The sequence below is a fragment of the Sinohyriopsis cumingii genome, chromosome 12 (assembly GCF_028554795.1).
Source record: "Sinohyriopsis cumingii isolate HCF-2022 chromosome 12, ASM2855479v2, whole genome shotgun sequence".
NCBI classification, from domain to species: Eukaryota; Metazoa; Mollusca; class Bivalvia; order Unionida; family Unionidae; genus Sinohyriopsis; species Sinohyriopsis cumingii.
In genome coordinates this window covers 121315134-121333200 of record NC_142972.1, presented here as the reverse complement: position 1 = coordinate 121333200, position 18067 = coordinate 121315134, and the positions used below count along the sequence as shown (strand labels likewise).

Below are 18067 nucleotides of genomic sequence, written 5' to 3'. Positions count from 1 at the left end.
TGTCACATTGATTACGGTCTATACGTTGTTCTGAAATACTCATCGCTGCGAAAGAATTATCAAGATTTTTCATATCCTGGCCAGTATCCTTTATGCAGCCATGACGTTTAGAACCCAGTTATCCAATACGAGCATTATTATGACTTAAATTATGTAGAGGTATTTTTCGTTAAAATTTTCAACATCCTCATGGAGTTTAATTAAGTAAATTGACAGGATATTTGTCAAATTCGTGGAGCATATACACGGTAATGTTCGAGTCATTCACCACATCGTTCTGTCTTCGTAGCGATCACAACAAACACTAGCTGTTGACCTCGGTATATAATGTCCGTATGTCTGCAATATCGTCTTATATTTGGAATCTGATGATCTTATAAAAGTTAAATCAGTCCAACTAAATTACCGAGCCCCGCTTCCTTTCTGAAATTGCTACCCTTATCGAGGACAAATTTGACCTTTCAATCTTATAAGCTAGCTTTGGTGGATATGGACGACTATTTCTTTTCGGAAAATTCGAACAAACAAAAATAGCCTTGAAAACTATTGAACATATCAAATTTAGAACCTCGTTTGCTATCCTAAAGAAAATTATATGGTATAGTTATTTTTAACTAAATGTACTCAATGTTTTATATTATATTATTTCTTTGGACCGGTCTCGGTTCATGTTATACTCACTGTTTTATATTATATTATTTCTTTGGACCAGTCTCGGTTCATGTTATACTCACTGTTTTATATTATATTATTTCTTTGGACCAGTCTCGGTTCATGTTATACTCACTGTTTTATATTATATTATTTCTTTGGACCAGTCTCGGTTCATGTTATGAAATATATCATGTTAAATATGTTGCTGTAATGTTTTGTTATGTTTAAAATGTGTGTGTGTGTTTTTTTTTTTTTAAATCATTAGTTACTTAAGACGTGGGTAGAATCAATGAGAATGGAATAAGCTTTGGCCAGAGCCTTATTAGATATGGCGAAATAACGCTTGACATCTGGAGACACTTTATATCAAAGTGAAAAGGTGTTGAATTCATTTTTTCTAAACGATAACCATGGTAATGGCAATCCAAACAAATCGACCATGACCTTAAATCAATGATTCGACACGAATTTACCAGATGTTGCTCTCTTTTTTATATTTACAAAACAGCTGTTAACAGCAGGAATCGATATATTCTTTCAGCTCGGCAAACGATAATAGTTTCGATTTTTCCACAACTAAATAAAATGAAATTCAAAATTAGGCAACAGACGAAAGTGGTATAATTTATTCAAATCACTCAAGACAAGGATGAGCTTATAAGATAATGTTCAATAAATGCGACATTGAGTGGAAAGATGACAAAGTTTAAATTGAAAAAAATATATACTTGGACCAAGTATAAATTGCATATGAGTGAAGAACAATAAAAGAGGCAAGCGTGTCATTATGTCTGGTGCACTTTGCAGCTAAATTCAAATGAATTTTATATACTGCATCTGATGAAACCACGTCGAATTGACTCTTTTTGTTTTGAACAAATAACAAAATCTGATGCACTTCGCTTCCACGATAACATGTTTTTTCTTTACGGATCTGATATTTAATGAAATGTTTACATGCCCTTTGCCGCTAACTGCTGGCCAATTACACAAACTTGTAATACAATAATTAAATCAGAATTTTTCCCGGATTGATGAAGGACGTCCGACTTTATTCTTGAAAATAAAACTATAAAGCTGTCGTTATAATGTAGTAAATTATGGAGGCATACACACAACTCATCAATGGATTATATTTATAATAAGACAGAATAACAAATGTTATAGAGGCACGTTACGGATTACTCAACTTTCAGTTCTGGATACAGAACCACAACCTTAGTACAGCCGATAACCTTTTCACTTGGCAAGTTTTGGTACACAAAAACAAATCATAAAGAAGAAAACGGTTCGCTTGTTTAATAGATTTTATAAAGATCTTTGAGAAAAATGGGGATTATGGATGCTGTAAAACTTCTATAAAGAGGGCATTTATGGCCGGCTTTATTGTGACTTATGATGTGGATGAAGAAATTACGATTGCTATAAAGACCGACACTGAGTGACACTACTCACAGTACCATTATTGCCTAAAACACAAGGGGTTAGACACGGTTACGGATGCCCTAAAATTTAAGGGGTTAGACAGGGTTATGCACGCCCTAGAATACAAGGAGTTAGGCAGAATTACGTATACCCTAAAATACAAGGGGTTGGACAGGGTTACATATGCCCTAAAGTACAATGGTTAGGCAGAGTTACGTATATCCTAAACTACAAGGGGTTACACAGGGTTGTGTATGCTCTAAAATACAAGGGGTTAGGCAGAGTTACGTATACCCTAAAATACAATAGGTTAGACAGGGGGTTATGTATGCCCTAAAATACAAGGGGTTAGACAGGGTTACGTGTACCCTAAATACAAGGGGTTAGACTGGGTTACATATGCCCTAAAATAAAATGGTTAGGCAGAGTTACGTATACCCTAAAATACAAGGGGTTAGACAGGGTTATGTATACTCTAAAATACAAGGAGTTAGGCAGAGTTACATATATCCTAAAATACAAGGAGTTAGACAGGGTTATGTATACTCTAAAATACAAGGAGTTAGGCAGAGTTACGTATACCCTAAAATACATGGGGTTAGACAGGGTTATGTATACTCTAAAATACAAGGAGTTAGGCAGAGTTACGTATATCCTAAAATACAAGGAGTTAGACAGGGTTATGTATGCCTAAAATGCAACGGGTTAGACATGGTTACGTGTGCCCTAAAATACAAGGGGTTAGGTAGGGTTTTCTAAGCCCTAAAATACAAGTTGTTAGACAAGGTTACGTGTACCCTAAAATACAAGGGGTTAGACAGGGTTATGTATGCCCTAAATTACAAGGGGTTAAACAGGGTTATGTATGCTCTAAAATACATGGGGTTAGGTAGAGTTACATATGCAGATACATACACTTCTGAATCTGATAAAACATCTTCGTTTTTGTTTTTTAACAGATATATTTACTACAAATCTGGGTCAGACAACAGTAAGACACTGCTTCTTGCAGAGAGTGTAATATTTCTGTCTATATTCTAGTCAGGCCTCAACATTAGTTTTAACCACTTGTCTGATTTTTGCAGGAACTGGAGACTACACAGTGGCACAGAAAAGACATAGCTTGTGATATTTGGGGTAAATATAAAATCCTATGACAAAGTATTTGTATATGATAAGCAAACGTTGTTACAAGTTGTGAATGAATGTTCATACATTGACCTGATAGTTATTGCCAGTGAAATGTCAAAGTCGCGTCTTTCCATGGTACAAAAACACTCCATCAAAACAAATATCAAGTAACTTCTTGCTCTGAGCTAAGACTGTGTAATTTGTCTTTATATGTAATTCATAAGCTAATACAATACAGTACTACCCTAGGCCGTCTGAAATGTAATTAATCAGCTAATAAAATACCACACTAGGCCGTCTGAAATGTAATTCATTAGATAATAAAATACCACGCTAGGCCGTCTGAAATGTAATTAATCAGCTAATAAAATTGCACACTAGGCTGTCTGAAATGTAATTCATCAGATAATAAAATACCACACTAGGCCGTCTGAAATGTAATTAATCAGCTAATAAAATTACACACTAGGCTGTCTGAAATGTAATTCATCAGATAATAAAATACCATGCTAGGCCGTCTGAAATGTAATTAATCAGCTAATAAAATACCACACTAGGCTGTCTGAAATCTAATTCATCAGATAATAAAATACCACGCTAGGCCGTCTGAAATGTAATTAATCAGCTAATAAAATTACACTCTAGGCCGTCTGAAATGTAATTCATCAGATAATAAAATACCACACTAGGCCGTCTGAAATGTAATTAATCAGAAAATAAAATACCACGCTAGGCCGTCTGAAATGTAATTCATCAGAAAATAAAATACCACGCTAGTCCGTCTGAATAGTAATTCATCAGAAATAAAACACCACGCTAGGCCGTCTGAAATGTAATTCATCAGAAAATAAAATACCACGCTAGGCGGTCTAAAATGTAATTCATCAGAAAATAAAATACTACGCTATGCCGTCTGAAATGTAATTCATCAGAAAATAAAATACCACGCTAGGCCGTCTGAAATGTAATTCATCAGAAATAATATACCACGCTATGCCGTCTGAAATGTAATTCATCAGAAATAAAATACCACGATAGGCTGTCTGAGGCAGTGCGTCATATTATTTTGGATCATGCTGACATTGATGATCAGTCCATGGCACACAGCAATAAGTAACTGCCTTAGGACCTGCATAATACGTACTAACTAGTATAGATATCGCTACAAACATTTCATTCCACAAAATCAAGATCAAACTGCAAGAGCAGTTCATCAATTTGTTTCTTCAGAAAGTAAACAAGTATAAAACACTCAGCACCATTTAAAGGTCATGTTCTGATGACCTTTGAGTTAGCCAATGGAAATGCATCTTTTACAAATCTGAAAGTGAATTAAATCGTTCGGTACACATTCATGGACATAGAACACAATTATTTTTACCATATATTATCTACATATGTTTCTCAGTACTGACCTTTCCATTGTGTGACAATCAATACAAATCATATGTTAATCTAAAATACCTTCAAAGATGACTTATCGGTGAAGGACCTGTATTTTTTTGAGAGGCTGGACTGTAAACAGAGCAGCATGTAAACAGAACACAGATTTCACTTCCGGATCATCACCAATGCCTTTTTATTCATCGTGCAATGTTTCCGAAATACACATCGACAACCACACCATGAGGTCATTTTCTCAAGAATAAACAATTATCCCTACCCAAAATGCATAAATCTAACTCTTCTATCACCACCAAAATGAGACAGGAAAAAATATTCTAAAAAAAAGACTAGAACTACATTCGTGGGTACCAAACCGGAACTATTAATTGTGATTTGATTCCTCATGCTCTTCATCCGCACTGTTCAGTCTCCAAAATGCGAAGATATACGACTTAATTTGATTGGTTGATAAAATGAGCGATTATTATAATAACATAGGTTACGAGAACATGACCCCTAAGCGGTCGCTGTCAGATTTTCATGTATAATACTGAAGATCTGATATTAATCAGATTGGCAATGGTTCTATGGCAATCATTTGATCATGTAAGAAAGCATCTGTATCCCTGCGGATTGGCTGTCACACCTTAGAAATTGATTCAGGTAGGTTTAAAAGGAATATTTAAGTGAGAGATTTTCCCCGTTTTGTCACAATGCTAAAGCGGATGAAGCTCATTTTCTGTAATCCTGTCCAATATAATAGTCATCGGAGGCACTTTGTCTGTTATCTAGTCATTTATGAAGAGGTGGTCCGAAATATTAGATCAGTCATTCGTAAATATAATTGCAGTATACCTATAGCAGTCAGCAAAACTAAGCTATCTTCGTTACAAAATTTACTTGGTATTTGCTAAGTGGTGAAAGCTTTCGCCTCGGTTGCGGGAGGTTGCGGGTTCAAACCCCTGGTCGATTCATACCAAAGACATAAACTATTATGTGCAGCTGCCTCGCTTTGCGCTCAGCATTAAGAGTTTAGTGTTATGACTGTCCGGTCTGGTGTCAAGATAATGTGACTAGATGGGACATGATGCTATATGTCTGCGACATGATTCCCCAGTGCTAGACATCATTATAAAGCTACCTTCCTGCAGACATCGTAGGTAGCAATACGACTGAAAAATCCAAATCACACACACACACACACACACACACACACACACACACACACTTGATATTTGTTTTCTTTATAAAGCAACACAAAATTCGAGTATGTTTATCTACATGTATATCATGGCGTGGTTCAAATGTCACTGGGAGTAATGCTAAGACGATTGAAAGAGTAGACAATGTAACTTCATGATGTTGTAAATATGATATTTGGAACATTATTTTCCTGTCCGGGCTACATTATACACTTTTAAAAAAACATCATCTAAAGTTATTTTAAGGTCTTCACAAAATTTTCAACATAATCAGGGATTGAATTTTCTCTCCAAGTCATGTTGCATATGCCGGTATTGATCGAATCATTTACCGCATGTGATGAGGACATATTGTTTTAGAAGCACAACAAACACGAAATATTAATGTCACAAAAGCCCTACTATAATGCATGCGTTTTTCTCCAGTACTTAGATATTTAAGGGGCCTCGAGTGGCCGAGTGGTCTAAAGCGGTCACCGTTACGGATCATTGCCATCTCACCTCTGGCTGCGTGGGTTCGAGTCTCGGGCTCTGCCAATTTGGGTATGTGAGAAAGCTTCCCGGTAGCTTCTCGTGGGTCGGTGGTTCTTTTCGGGGTTTTCCCGGGTTCTTTCTCCACCATTTAGACTGGCTGCCACGTATAGCCTATCTTGTTCTGAAAATGGCGTTAAACCCTACAACAACAACAACAACAACAATAACTCTTAACGTTTCATCTTAAACGAGAAAAGTAGATGTTTAACCCCACTTCCTTTAAGTTGAAAGCCATACTTGTTGCTGATAAATGTGTCATTTAGTTTCCAGTTTAAAACGTTAGTGCATGTAGAGATTGTCTTTTCGGAAAGGGCAAAGAAGATACTACAAGTCATGAAGGCTATTGTATATCACAAATTTAGAACTAGCTACAATGATATCACAGGGTACATGGTTCGTTTATTGGCTACAATGATATCACAGGGTACATATTATTTCGCTATATATGTACTCAAAAACATCAGGAGACCCTGGATATCAAAGTGAAAAGGTAGGAGATTCCTTCTCTTTTAAATGTTAAACATGGTAATGTTCTATCAAAACAAAACCAATCCTGGCATGACATCAATGATCTGACATGTAAATTTGCCACTGTTTTTCTCTTTTTAGATTTACGAAACAGTTGTTGCTAACAGGAATCGATATATTTTTCAGCCCAGCAAATGATAAATAGTTTCGATTTATCGGCAATTAAATAAAATGAAAACCCAAGATCAGTCAAAAGGAGGAAGAGGAAGAAGTATTATAATTTACTGAAATTACTCAGAATCCTAATGAGTGTATAAGCTCTAGTCAGCACATGCTTAACTGTGAGAAAACCCATACAGTATTGGATGGAAACATAGTTGTAACCGACTTATCTCCATCTATTTTGTTGCTGTTGTTGATGCACTGCTGTGCAGTGTATAAATAGGATCGAGAACATACATACATACATACATACATACATACATACATACATACATACATACGTGCATACATACATACATACATACATACATACATACATACATACATACATACATGCGTACGTACTATGCGTACGTACATACATATACAGGCATGCATGCACACATACATACATACATACATACATACATACATACATACATGCATAAACATGCATACATACATACATACATGCGTACATACATACATGCGTACGTACGTACGTACATACATGCATGCATGCATGCATACATACATACATACATACATACATATACATACACACACATACATACATACATGCGTACGTACGTACATACATACATACATACATACATACATACGTACATACATACATACATATACATACACACACATACATACATACATACATGCGTACGTACGTACATACATACATACATACATACATACATACATACATACATACATACATACATACATACATACATGCATACATACATACGTTGACGTAAAGTAAAATATGTTTGAGAACTGGAACACTCCTCTTCGAGAACTTGTGTTAACTAAAGTGTATATGCAACAATTCACCACCACCATTATCATCATCATCTTCTTGTTGTTGTTCTTCGTCTTCTTCGGAAACTTTGAATCATTTTCATGTCACTTGGAAGAATGAGTTATATGCAGTGTTCACACCTACTAATGATGAACACACACTCGCCGGTTGTGTTTTAAAGACTTGCCTATTGTTGTGTCAGAAACACATTCTCCCCATCAGATTATTCAGCTAGACAGCTATTTAGTAGTTTCAAGTACTTTTGAATCATAGTAAACCACTGCGAAGAACTTAGGGATCTACGAATAGACAGTTACCATGCAAATGCCAAGACATCGATAGTTACCATTCAAATGCCAAGAAAACGACAGTTACCATGCAAATGTCAAGAAATCGATAGGTACCATGCAGATGACAAGAAATCGATAGTTACCATGCAAATGACAAGAAAGCTGAGTAAGCATTGTTTCATTTACAAGCATATTTTGTTATATAAAATGTTATGTGTAGTTGACCAAGTTCTCCGCAGTGGCGTATTAAGGGTACATAGCGCCCGGGACGACAATGATGGCCCAAAAGGGTTTTGACTAAACAAGACCTCTGGCGCCCGGGAAAACCATCCAGTCCGCCTCCACCTCCCCTCACCCCGGTTAACTTGCAACTGGTTCCTCGAGATACTTTGGAAAACTAAGAAGGTACTTAAGAATTCCAAATGTTTTGAAATGCGCCTTGCATTTTAATGCTTTTAAAACAAGGAATTATGTTTTCCAAAAAGTGTGGTTTAAAAAAATAAGAAAAGGAAATATAGCAGCTGAATATAAAAAAGTGCGCAATGGAGAACAGACAATAGCAGTGTCGATGAATTCACGCTAGTTTCATCAATTTCACATAAGCTTTACTTAAATCGGCAAATATCACAGTCGTCGCACGTTTCAAAGGAAAAGGTAAAAGACAAGAAAGAGGAGTCTTTATGTTTATCCTTAATGGAGATCTTTCATGCGACACATCATGTCAACATCGCTGTCATGGTGTGGAAAACGTCGTTCTCATCGCAGTGAAGGCATTGACATTACAAAACAGATTTCCATAGCATAGTATGTATCAAGGACACGCTGTCTACAATTGTCATAGTATGTATCAAGGACACGCTGTCTACAAGTGTCATAGTATGTATCAAGGACACGCTGTCTACAAGTGTCATAGTACGTATCAAGGACACGCTGTCTACAAGTGTCATAGTATGTATCAAGGACACCTTGTCTACAAGTGTCATAGCATGTATCAAGGACACGCTGTCTACAAGTGTCATAGTATGTACCAAGGACACGCTGTCTACAAGTGCCATAGCATGTATCAAGGACACGCTGTCTACAAGTGTCATAGTATGTATCAAGGACACGCTGTCTACAAGTGTCATAGTATGTATCAAGGACACGCTGTCTACAAGTGTCATAGTATGTATCAAGGACACGCTGTCTACAAGTGTCATAGTATGTATCAAGGGCACGCTGTCTACAAGTGTCATAGCATGTATCAAGGACACACTGTCTACAAGGGTCATATTATGCATTCAGTCGATGAACCTTTGAACCTTTATTCATTCTGAACAATAAATTAGATGAGTCGAAGTTTTCCTTTTTTAAGCTGGAAAGGTATAGTGTTTCGGGTAAAAGAAACATTATCCATTTCTCTGTCTCTTTTTTGTCTGTCTGTCTGTCTGTCTCTCTCTCTCTCTCTCTCTCTGGACACCGGTCAGAATTTGGATGAAAAGCGAAAAAGTAAATGGATTGAATTAGGGTAACAGTAGACTTCCCCAAAGCAGGAGATCAATCTAGATTGCATTAGGGTCATGCCAAACTTCTCTCAAGCAGTTAATCAATCTAGACTGAAATAGGGTAGTACCAAACTTCTCCAAAACCTGACATCAAAGGTACCTTTCTCATATTAGAAACCCATTTTTTTTAAAAAGTTTTTTCTCTCACAATCTTTAAGCATCAAGAAGTACATTTTCAAAGAATATTTTTTTATGTTTAGTTATTTGAACCAATACTTAATGATGCGCACACATCTATTTACATAGGGTGGATATCGAGCCAAAATCTCCATATACAAACCTATTGTTAGTACAAAGTTTAACAACTACTAACCACTTGATGTATTTTATATGTACCCGTTCTATATTTTCTGCTTTGAAAGGTCTAAAATTTCACGGCAATAAGACAAAACTGGACATCCAAAAGAATCAAATAAATAACACATTATATTCACTGGTCGTGTTAGACTATTAGCATTATTAAAATTTATATTCAATGCTTTGACACAGTTGCCAACAGTAGTATCTGTACGAAACGAAACACTGGTGTTATAAACAACAATCTGATTAAAATCATATCTCCGCTGTTATACATGAAGATCTGACAGCGACCGCTCAGGGATCATGTTCTGGTAACCTATGATATTACCATAATCGCTAATTTTATCAACCATTTAATGAAATCTTATATCTTCGCGTTTGGATAAAGAGCAATGTGGATGAAGAGCACCAATGTGTATCGAATGAGTTGATTCACTTTCAGATTTTTGAAAGCTGAATTTTTATTGGCTAATTCAAATGTCACCAGAACCTGACCCCTACGTAGTCGCTGTTATATCTCCACGTAGGACAGTGGATATGTGATTCTAATCAGATTGGAAACCATACTATTGTCAAGTGTCATCGATCCACTTTACTCCACATCCAATCTGATTAAAATCAGATCTCCGCTGTCCTGGGTGAAGATCTGACAGCGACCGCTTGGGGGTCATGTTATGTGACCTTTGAGCTAGCCAATGGAAATGCAGCTTTCAGAAATTTGAAAGTGAATCAAATCGTTCGGCACACAATGATGCTCTTCAGCTATACTGCACAGTCTCTCAAACGTGAAGATATAAGACTCCATCTTATTGGCTGATAAAATTAGCGATTATGGTAATAGCATAGGTCACCAGAACATGACCCCAAAGCGGGTGTCTGATTTTAATCAGATTGGTAAAAACAAGTCCTGAATAATTAAAATTATTCACAGAAGCACTTATTCGTTGATAAATAAAACTTCTAGTTTTCTAATTATATCGTTAAAAACGATATTTACAAATATATTTACAAATATATTCGATTGTATTCGGTATGCATATCGAAGGGGGCTTGTAGACCACCTGTCTTTTCTGCAAATATAACCCCAAAGTAAAGTAATCCTGGACCTTTGCCATCAACGCGAGCTATATTTTGTATAGTTCTATTACTTTTATAAATTTTGATTTTGCTATGATGATCTTTTTTTTTACACTTTATATCTGCAGACTGCGGGTTAGCTACGATGTCGTAGCCTCAACTTGATTTTTTATGGTTGAGGCTACGAACTGATCCCATATCATGTAATGGAGCAAAAAAATATTATTACTAAAGTCAGAAGAACGGTGTAGAAATCTACTACATAATTATAATCATATTGTGAAAGAAGTTTGGCTTATTTTGAATTTATTAAGCCCTAACACGATAAAATAAATTGGCATGGTTACACTAGCCTCACCGTGTCCGCCATGACAGATAACGCGAGACTCTCGTCGTGACCCCTTTTCTACGTAAGGTTTGCCAGACCATATACGGATATTCTACTCGATGTTATCATCAATCAAGTGGCGAATAATGATTTCTTGGTCGAATTTCAAAGTTGCCGATAAACCGTATTTACTTTTAATGCGCAGAATTTCTAACTCAAACCGCGCCATATTTTTACTACGATCTGTTTACATTTCCAAATAAGGCCTCAATGTCCTTATATGGTGCACAAACAAACGAGGCTGAGAACGGAAGTAATCATTATTTGAACTAATATGGCGGACGATCTAAACGAAAATATCGGATTAAAAGGTAAACGAGAATTTACAACTATTCTACAATGATTTTCGATACTTCCGGTATTAAATAAGAGGACTATTCAATTTATTGGATTATTTGCAAGAAATATGTTCAAATTGTTGATATTAGGCTAAAAGTGAATCACACCCGGCTTGCTCCATTGACACGTATATGCTCATGTTAGTACCCTGTCCATCAAGTAGGAGTAAGTAGTACTAACGGCGGGTATGATTACATCTACCAAATTTCGCAAGGTGGTAGAAATTAGAACAATTATAATGAGACAATAATGTTATTTTGATTATTATATATTTTTCCAAAGTCGTCATCAATATTGCAGTTTTATAAATGGGCAAACTTTGGCTTTATAGAAAAGTACTCATATATGCATAGATCAGGTAAATGTCTGACTAGTCCGAGTTTCTTCTGACCCTTGCCACCTCATTTTTTGATATTTGGACATTTATGTTGGGATGTAGGGTCAGAACGCCATCTCTATCGAAAAGTTGGAATTCGCCGACACCATTTGGTGCCGGCATGCGGTAGCCGATTTCTAGCCGACCCAGCACACTTGAACGACCTTTCATCGAGACATACCTGTATGAAATCAATAGGATTATGATTTTTTTCCCTCAAAAATCGTGAGCATAGCATTCGTCATGTCTTTATTCCGCTGACAGACTAGACGAAAGTACATCGTTGCTGAAATTTGACCTGGATCTGGCCATTTGCATTCCGAGTCACATGACTATACAAATCTCGGAACCTACATGTCAATAACATCAGAGGTCATATAGTCATGTGATATCGACAATAAACAAATTTCCCAAGTTGTTGTACATAGAATTTGGACATATTATATAGAAGTCACTTAATGTTTGTAAATAAATGTAATGCACACTTAATCCTCAACATATTTATTCTAAGAACAACGAACAGAAACCGGTCGGTATCGCAGCAGGGTGGAGAAAACCATTTTCAAGAAGTATCGAGGTATATCTCGATGAAAGGTCGTTCGAGTTTGCTGGGCCGGCTAGTAAGAGGCTACCCCATGCCGACACCAAAGGATGTCGGCGAATTCCAACTTTTCGATAGGGAATGCGCTCTGACCCTACACCTCAACATAAATGTCCAAATATCAAAAATGGGGTGACAAGGGTCAGAGGAAACTCGGACTACCCACTGACACAGTTTGATGAACTTACTGGTGGCATCCCAGCGCAGTCAGAGGTTACTGTCACACTTCCGTCGACCTAAAAGATCAACCGCTGCCCATAGTCAACCGAAAAGTTCAAAAGAGGACTATGTATTTTTACAGCCTTTACAATTTGTAACCGTTGTTCCCACCATGTTGACCCTTATTATTTGATAATCATATTAAGCGAAGTTCAAATTCGCCGTCTACATTCCATTGTACAAATGAAGCCGTCTTCATTCCGTTTGTACACACGAAATAGATACTGTAACTTCGCCCACATACAGTATGTTAAATACATGTAACCAAACATTAAAACAAGAATAAAAAATAGAAATATATGTATGCAGCTCAAATAATCGTTTGCGGAGGATCTGAGAGTAGTCCGATGTCATGGCAATATTTAAACGAAGACTTGATTCAAATTCCTCCAGTGTAGCAGCAGAGAGGGTGAACAGACCATAAAATTCCGACAAAACAAATAAAACAAACAAAATAAAATCATCTCGTAGAAAGGTCCAGATTTTTACAGATGAACGTTTCCTTGAGATGTTTTATTTCTGTAATGGCCGATTATACTAATAAAACCTTAATTCGAAATAGCTGAAAAAATAAAGTACTCTACGTGTTTATTTATTTTTTTCTTTATTTTTTTGACGACCAACGTTGGTAGGTACCCTCTCTGCTGCTATTAATTTATGTAAATTCAAGTTTGATGAATATTTCTCAGCGCATTCTCGCTGTCGTTTCTCCTCATCTGTTTCATCTTTATTTGTTCTAGGTTTCAAGTAATATTCAAGTTCTGATGGTGGTTTTTCTGTTTTTGGATTTATGTTCTTTCTGTGTTTATAATATATCATCAAACTTCTGTATCGATCTCCACCGCAATTTTTGCAAATCTGATATAATCCTCTAACGCCGTTGTTACAACCAACAAAACTTCGTGGACCAGCATGAGGATTTTTCTTTATAAGATAATTATGTTTTTTGCAATATTCTCCACGACATTTTTTATCACATTTGTTAGTGGTTCCTTGACGCAGCCACGCACAGTTGTTCATTATATGAATGATGTCTTTTTAATTAAATTTATTAATTTATCCAAATATTTTATCAAGACCCACACGATATCTTGTTCTTGGATCATGTAAATTTATTGTTATAAATCCATGCGGAGTAGCTTGCGCTCGTGAGAAGAAATTTTTGAATTTAATTATATCCATGTCACCACCACACCAAGTTTGATGAATATTTCGCAACGTGTGTGTGTCTACGCCATTAAACACAACAAAAATGTTGCAGTTGTCTCTGATCACCTTCGGAATTTGTGTATATCGTTGAGTAACATAGATCACGTCTGTATTTTTGTGTCTACCTCGGGAAAATATTCTGGCTGGATTTGATTGTTTATCTAGCATCACATCGTCGTATACAACTAAATTATTAATAAATCCGTCTATGGAATCTACGGATGGTGCTTCATCAATATCGGTTATAAACTCTATAACATCATTATCCTCATCCAGTAATCGCGCGTTTTCATTGAAATCTTTAAGTACATCATAACATCGTTGATCATCATAATTTATCCCATTTCAACCATCTCATTATCAGATTAAGTAATAATTGCGTCTTACCCGATCCAGATGGTCCTATGATAATCATTCTGATGGAGTTCGGTAGCGCAGGATGGTGTTTAACTGGCTCTCGCTGCCGAGTTGCTGAGAAATCAATTATATCCATATATATTATAACATGAATTTATATTGTTTACGCTGTAAAGTTAAAACTCCAACCACTGATTTAGCTACGGTTATAACAAAAAATAAAAAAATAGCGTACGGTGGAAAATGTTCTATATGCGGTAGAAAGAAATTTTCGTTTTTACCTAATAAGCGCGGTGGTGATATTGCTAATTTGATGTCAAAGTTTCCAGGTGCTCCATGGGCTAAATACAGTGGAGAAAAACATCTACCAGGATATAATTATTGCGGTCCTGGTACTCGACTCGATATCAGGCTCGATAATCAGGATCAACCAAAACCAGGCGAGGAACCAATAAACGCTATTGATCGAGCTTGTCATGCTCATGATGTAGCTTATAAGAGTCAAAATCTACAACATAGGCATATTGCAGATGTGAAATTAATTCATGCATTAAATTCTATAAAAAATAAAAATATTAGAGAATCATTAGCTAATTGGTTAGTAAGATCCTCGATGAAAGGTAAATTAGCGCTTGGAGCTGGTAATTAATAATGGAATTAATTTATTATTCACCAAGAGGATACTGGAGAGGCAAAGCAGCAATTGGTAAACTCGCTGATGCAGCAGCGGTTAAACATTCTACTGCTAAAGCGTGGTTATCCAAACAAGCAATATGGCAAATTTATCTACCACGTCCTAAACGAATTCAGTACGCGTATTTCGATGTCAGTGTTCCTAATGAAGTTCATCAAGCTGATATTCTGTTTTTACCGCATGATACTGTGCGTGGAAAAACGTACAAATACGCGCTAACCGTAGTTGATGTTGCAAGTAGATATAAAGAAGCAGAGCCGCTATCAGCGAAAACATCATCTGAAGTAGCCGATGCGTTTGAACGAATTTATCAACGAGGACTCGGACCACAAGGTGGTCTGCGATGGCCACAGCTACTACAGGTTGATCCTGGTAAGGAATTTATTGGTCCAGTATCATCGCTGATGAAACGACATAATACCAAAATACGACGAGGTCATACTGCAATTCATCGTGATCAAGCAATTGTTGAGCGATTTAATCGAACACTTGCTGAGCGGTTATTTGGATATCAATACGCGAGGGAATTTATTCAGGATAAAAGATCTCGCGAATGGGTTGCAAGATTACCAGGCGTGATAGCTGCATTAAATAATGAGATCACACGAACAACCAACATGAAACCCATTAGCGCGGTCACAAAAAAAAATATACCAACACAACGAAAAGATGTTGGAAAACAAAAAATATTAGGTGATGTCACAGTCAGATATTTATATGAGCCTGGTGAACTTGAAGGTGGTAAAGCGAGAGCAACTGATCCTATTTGGAGTGTTACCACACACAAAATATCTACCGTGACAAGATCCACTGGGAGAAACGTAGGCGTTTCCAGACCTGCAATCTACAGATTAGATTCAGCTGCTCCTCAACGTGGATTTACACGTGAACAACTACAAATAATTCCCGCGGATACACAACTACCACCGCGATCACTTAACTAGCACACAAGGCGCTGGCGCTAAGGGTGCCTGCACCCCGACGTCCATTACATTCGAGACAGGTTAACATGGTATTTTCTCGTGTATGACCGCGACTATTATGTTTTCTATCTACGGTAAATTGTCTTGAATCATTACTCGAATACCGCCATAACATTATACAATTACAACTGGCGCAATGATTATTCTGCTGCTGTTTTAACTCAATAATAAATTCAACATCAAGATCAAAGTCGTGTTTATTTTTTTTATCAGATTGTTTGTATCCGATTAATTTTTTTCTTATTATATCATCATCGATGATGTTAAATTTATCAACGATTTCAGGAATTATAATTCTACGTAATTGAGATATATTTCTGACCCTCGATACCGCTAAATAAACTAAATTTGACCACTCGATGCGATCGTCTACAATCCAGACTCGTGTATCAGAAATAGTTAATCCCTGAGACGAGTGGATCGTCATAGCGTATCCCAACACCCATGGAGATTTGTCAGCGCGTAATGCATCTTCGACCACACTGATATCAACGGCGACAATATCATTTAATACGAGATTCTGTTTCCTTGACTCTGTCAAGGGTCCTGGAATATCGACATTAATATTCTGTTTTCGTGTATCTGATGGTCTATAACACAACGGTACGGGTAATTCTGAGTGTTTTTCTTTATGCAGCTGAATAACTGCTGTTGTAAAGCGTCTCTGATTATTTTTCTACTTGCTACGATCAAATCGGTGGGTCTCCATAATTTCAAAAAATCACTCATTGATGTCTCTGAGATCACTCCACGTATTATTTCACACTGAATTTTGTTTGATTGTAATCTGATTAATTTTTTAAACTCCCTCAAATTTGCATCAAGAGCTCTATGATCATCATCTATTTCTTCGTAATAATCAACGAAATTTTTTAACCAATCATGTGGAGATGGTCCAACAAAGGGCGGCGGTTGACCATGATCGCCACACATTATTATAGCGGTATTTTTCGTCAACAACCAATCAAGAAACGTTTTTAATGTATCCAATGACACCGTGCATATCTCATCCCAAATAATTATTTTAGGTATATATTTTTCTCCCATCCGTTCAGGAGTCCATGTATCTCCGCGCCACCGAAAGAAACTATGATACGTACACGTTTGTACTTGCCGCTGTTTCATCTCACGTGCAAGTCTATGTGTGGGTGTCAGCACGATTATATCTGAATTTCTAAAAACATTAATCGTTCGAGTTGTTTTGCCGCATCCACCAGGTCCATTGAGATATACTGTCTTATATCTGGTTATTGGATCACTCAACGATGGTGCTTTCGACATTTCTGATATTTTATTACCCCTACGATAAAAATCTCTCATTGGAACATCTGCTGATTCTGTATAATTGTGTAATAGTTCCTTTTTTATTCTCCACGAACCCCATCGTTCATCATTACTTGTAAATTTCATAACAGGTTCTAAATATTTACTTGAAATATAAAACGAATCCGTTGCGACTCTGACTGCGGTCTCAGGAAATCTATTAATCATCGATAATAAATTTATAGAAACATAAGCCAACATGGAAGATCTTAGATGAGTATATTGTGGGGATACGTCATTTATGTAACTAACGATCGTACCTAATTTTGTTCCGTCGGATAAATGAACACTTTCTCGATTTACAAATATATTTTTCGCTGTTGTGTCAGCGATTATAAAATCGTACTCGGCATCATCTAAAATTAATCGTGCGTGATGTCTTTTATAATCATATGCACCACCTTGAGTAAATTTACCTATAATTTTTCTACCGAGATCTTTTGCGGTTTTGAGTTTATTAGGAATATCATCTTCGGAAACATCAGGACATTTTTCCTTAAACTCGCTAATAACTTCAGAATCTGACATGGGCAACCAAACTTTGGTCTG

General features: G+C 36.6%; 1 protein-coding gene across 4 annotated transcripts in view; it reads left to right on the top strand.

Moving 5' to 3' along the window:
- LOC149787357 (carbonic anhydrase 2-like) overlaps positions 1-18067 on the top strand; it is a 134497-nt gene that overhangs the window by 62389 nt on the left and 54041 nt on the right. For 3 of the 4 annotated variants that reach the window (XM_089977920.1, XM_089977919.1, XM_089977927.1), the window contains exon 2: positions 3165-3216. The exons of the other annotated variant lie outside the window; for it this stretch is intronic. The gene's annotated coding sequence lies outside the window, so the exon portion shown is untranslated. The remainder of the gene's footprint in view (positions 1-3164; positions 3217-18067) is intronic. 4 annotated transcript variants of the gene reach the window in all.